This window comes from Bombus terrestris, unplaced genomic scaffold (assembly GCF_910591885.1).
Source record: "Bombus terrestris unplaced genomic scaffold, iyBomTerr1.2, whole genome shotgun sequence".
Taxonomy (NCBI): domain Eukaryota; kingdom Metazoa; phylum Arthropoda; class Insecta; order Hymenoptera; family Apidae; genus Bombus; species Bombus terrestris.
In genome coordinates this window covers 5,697,495-5,702,762 of record NW_025963552.1, presented here as the reverse complement: position 1 = coordinate 5,702,762, position 5,268 = coordinate 5,697,495, and the positions used below count along the sequence as shown (strand labels likewise).

The 5,268-nt window shown below is 35.0% G+C and overlaps 1 long non-coding RNA gene across 1 annotated transcript; it reads right to left on the bottom strand.

Annotated features, from left to right (window-relative positions):
- Window positions 1-830: 830 nt before the first annotated feature.
- Window positions 831-4,254, bottom strand: LOC125387011. The gene is made up of 2 exons (XR_007227614.1): window positions 3,121-4,254; window positions 831-1,596 (listed from the first exon to the last, which is right to left on the bottom strand). It is a non-coding gene; the product is annotated as an uncharacterized LOC125387011 (long non-coding RNA).
- Between the last annotated feature and the right edge of the window lie 1,014 nt (window positions 4,255-5,268).

The window sequence follows — 5,268 nt, the reverse complement described above, 5'->3', positions numbered from 1 at the left end:
ATTATTTGTATTTCCTAATCCCTTCTATATCTTTACAGAATTACAATGTGCAAACAAACTCACGCGACACATGACAAGAAATCTATCCACGACTGTGCGTCAGGAATAATTAACTTTAACAAAAGAATAAGCATTGGTAAGTTTGCCGTTTATAAAATCGAACATATAACTTTCATTCCATCAACAGCTGAAAACCAATATACAGCTATACCAAAAGAAGAAAGTAAAATACATGTACTTTGGAAGTACAAATTTGTAAATAGCAAGACCTTCCATAATTCAGTCACCTGGTGAACAATGTAATATTCATAATATTGAACGATAGTATAATGAAGATAGGACAATCCAAAGTCAATATAACATTTGAATATAAACTCAAGACGATTCCCTTTGAAAATGATACAAGAATAGATTATTTGTTAGACAAAATCGAAAGAACACCTAGAATTCCTAGTAACATACCAGAATATTAGAATAACTTAGACCAAATATCAGACCAAATCAATCAGCTAACGAATACAGTCTCTTAAGTCATGGGGACTCTCATTTCTACAAATAGCCCGTTATATTGCAGGTATCTACCTTCCCAATAAAATAGGAATATTCGATGTACTTAAGAAATGTTTACCTACAAAACCATATATTCATTTACTATGTTGCAAAACTAAGAATAACATCCAAAATATTGCGACGAATCCAACACCTTTAAACATATATACAGAAATACCACAAACAATTTAACCAGCTGCCACTTGAACGAAGAAGATGAAACAAAACACTTGGAACAAATTCAGATGAGGAATACCAAGGCGCGATTCCACAAATCCATAATGAAGAAACGTTAAGAATTAGGAGGACCAAAATAATTCTAAGAAGGGGGGAATGTGACGACCATCACATCTCAAATGACGTCACCCAGATAGCCATTATCAGCTTTTGCACACGACACCCACAACTTCCAACATCGCCCCTCAGCGCCTATACTTTTAGGATATAAAAGCCGAGCATCTACCCAGAAATCGCAGTCTTGACAAATCTTGTTGACCCTCGGTTATACTTCGGAATTATACGCTAACGTTACATATTATAAATCTATTGTATTCTTGTACTTGATCAATAAATATTGCAAAAGAAGATACAAGAGTTGGAGATCCTCCTCATCTCATCATTTTTTTATTTTCTTCTCAGGGATATTATGTGATACAAGCATAGTCGAGAACCGAGAAGGTAATCGTGGATTATTGATTGTTAAATAAACTATATTGTTGAACACCGCCGAATATTTCTTGGGCACCTTACACCAAACACCATTTCATGTATATTATACAAGTCAAATGGCACGAGTCTGAATTAAAATAATAAATTCAAGAATCCAAATAACAAACAGTTTTGTAGCGACACCCGAAGCGGAGATAACTTATCTCAAGCGCTCACGGGCACATCAATACAGAAAATGAAAGTAACACGAGAAGTTAAATTAATTATAACAAATGAATATCCATGACGCATTTCGTTGATTTTGCAAGAATAATTACAATAATAAAATCTTATTCACTTACATAAAAAGTCAGGACATCGATGCATCATGGCACGCACCTGAAACATACCAATAATTAATAAATGGTTAATAATCACGAATTAGAACATTAATAAAGAACGACGATAAATAATAATAAAAGACTAACATTTAAACAATATTAAAACCCACAATGTTTATTAAGAGAACATGTTGTAAAACGTGTGGTAGTTTAATGACAAGATTACTCGATATTGAAGCCGTCAAATATAATTTAAAGCAATTATAAATACAGAGAAAACGGTAGATTGTTCGATACTGGTCGTTAAAAGAATGTTCGCTAAGACGATCGGTTCTAATTCACTAAGACTGTGTGTAACTCACTGAAGGGATCGCGCGTGACTGAGACTGATGAAAACTGGTCACCTTACGGTCACGTTCGTTTATTTATGCTGGACAACGGGGTACCGGTAAATTTCCACTCGCCTTTGTTAAACGGTTCCATGAAGCGGCGACATTGTTTTTGCCCGAAGTTTACTTACTACGTCGTAACGTTGTTGATACTCCGAGGCAAAACCACACGTGGCTCGATTTGTCCTCTAGCTAGTATGTCGCAACAATATTATATAAATTTGTAAGTATGGGATGCGGAAAAAATTAAACGAGTCTGACAAAAGCAAATTTTGGAACTAAAACAGCAACAGCTATTGGTAGCAAAAATATCGAAAGTAATAAGAAGAAGTCGTAAAGTAATACACAATTTCTTAAAAAATGTTGAAGATTATGACAAAAAGAAAAGTACTTGTCGGTCGTCATCGTTATCCGATCGTGATAGGTGAGCAATTTTGCGTGTAGCAAATTGCAACTCGCAGTTAACAACGAAGGAAATAATGGAAAAATCTAGTGTTAGTGCCAGTGTTTCAAGTGTTCGTCGTGTTCTACTATCGTGCAAAGATATTAAGCTCCAGCCGTGACTTTCCAAGACTGAAGCTCTTACAATTCGACTTTCGGTGGGATCTGTTTCTTTTTTGTTTGTCATCCCTCAATATCCCCACTACCCTGTAGGCATACGTGACCATTGCCACGCTTCTAGAATATTCGGTGGAAGGACCGTTGGGATATAGATGACTCATTAGGCACTTCGGCGATATACATTGTCGCCAAGGCCAATAACGGAATAGCCGCCTCTGATATACACCAGACGATAACCCCTCCAGACGAACTAAAACCTCAGTATAAAAACCCTCCCAAATTAGCGTTCAACACCTTTTTGTTGTAACACTTTGAACCGTCATACTTTGAACCGTTACTCAAACAAAATTCTGTATTTATCGCACTTGTAGTAGAAATTGACTTAATACTAACCAACTCAGAACAATACACCTTTGTCGATAGCCACTGCTTAAACAAATATTGTAAGCGAACGGCAATTATCTACATTTGTAAAAGAACTCAACCAAACCATAATAGAATCAATTCACCTGAATGTAGAATCTAATTAACTAATAATCAAATATCAATTATTTTTATTGTATAATTAACAATAATTCAAATAAAATACAATAAATAGAACAAATCGAAATGCAATATGTAAAACTACTTACATTCTTGAGCTCCCGCAGAGGCTCTGTCCTCTTGAGAGATGCACTGACTCTAGTACCGAAAAAGAATGTTCGAAAGAATATAAAATAAGACCACACTACCGCGACCGCTAAAATTATAATCGGCGAACAAGAACCCCAATGTTGTATAAAAAATTGTCTGATAAAATTTTATACCTTCGCGTATGATTATTTAATTGGATTTATTCAAAACGACCGTGATTTGAAAATATTGAAAAATACTTTTGCGGAACAAACACTGACTCTACAAACCGCGTTGCACGCAGTCACAAATATTCCCTATTAATAAAGCTGTTTATGGGTGGGGTGGGATAGGATAGGGAGTAGAAAAGAAGCGAAATATTGTTTCTATGTTTTTCTCCTTTTCTCTATCGATTTAGAAAATACTGCTACTTTTCTTTTACGTATGAAAAATATTAGTTTAAAATTATAAGATATTTCTCGATATCGAACAAATGTTTACGAATACCGTGAATGCAATACGATCATTTGCAAGAATTATACTGAATGTTCCTTACTAGAATATGAAATATACACTCCACTAATACACTATAGTCGCGTGCTATAAATAGTTGAAAATATTTGCAAGAATTCAAAAGTACACAGCTAAATATACTTAAATAATACTACAGAAACGCATGCGAAATCTTGCTTTGAAGTACATGAGTTTACTTGCGCGGCACGTCTATAAAAAGAATATAAGTTACGAAGTTAAACGATAGTAAAAAATATAGTAATGAATATTGCGAAAGATATACTAATGAAAGTAATAAAAAACCGACGCCACCAATAGGCTAGAATACGTTACAAACCTGACGCAGCGCGATTCATGTTATCGGTACGAAATGAGACGACTAAATGACTCCTTGTACCTTCGTTTCACGAGCAACTTCCAAAGGGGCGTGGAAGGGGGAACACATGAGCCGATGGCGCAAGCAGCTACGCAGTTAGCGATTACACGTTACTAGACAAAGAAATGTATACATCAGCAAAAACATTCGTCTTCTTCGAAGCACTTCCTTTCGAAATACGCAGCAGGAGTCTTTCGAATTGCGCAGCACGAATCTTTCTCTACATCGTTATTTGCAAGCATCGTACGATAATTCGTAGCCCTACTAGCAACATCACAGACACATTTGCTGAACTTATTACCTTACTTACCTCACTTTATAACCTTAATTTCGTTAAACAAAGTAAGGTTTAAACAACAGCATGGAGAAAATGAAAAGTTACTTAAAATTACTGGTCGGTAATGACGCAGTATGCAGATGAAGGGTTAAGTGTTTTTTAAGAGTGCATTCTCTTTTAATACTAATATAAAAATAATAAAAGAGAAACGTTATTTATTCCTAAGCGAAAAATGTGGTAAGAGAATAATTTTTTCACGGTTGAAAATTTGAAATCCATTGATATTTTCTCTATAACATTTTTATTATGACGACGTAGTATCTCAAGTTTTGACCAATTCAATGATATTTATTCTTAGAAATATCTTGAATACGGAGAATTAAGAAATGTATAGTGAAGGACGTAAAGAATGAAAGTTAATTATGGCGGAGGAATCAACGAAGGAAAATTATTTTGCTAATTACTATACGAATGAATATTCAAAATGTCGCGCAACGACTACTAAACTATTTAATGAACACTAACCTTACCAGGCCTAACCAAATTACTGGTTTAAAGATCTAATTTAAAATTCTACATTTATCGTTATTTCGTTTGTTCATATAGCTTTATGTGAATTCTTACATTCTCCGATTAATTGATTTCTCAACTTTTAAAACCAGTTATTTGACCAGACCTGGTGAGATTAGCGTCAAAAGCCAGCCTGAAACTTTCTTCAATTTCTGATCTTCGGCTGATTTTCAGTATTTTGCCTTCGACTTTTCACCACCTATTAGATTTGAGAAACGAAATGCAATGTAAGACATGCCAACGTTTAGGCCATGTTGCTTCTAACTGCAACAGACTGCCGCAACCTTAAATTCAACGTTAAATTACGATCCAGATGAACGTATTGACCCAGATTCCTATACCGAAAAAAGCGAGAATAACACAAATCATCCTTGTTACGTGTCGTGTAAAAATTATGGTCATCCTGTCCACATCAAGATTCCTCTCGACGCT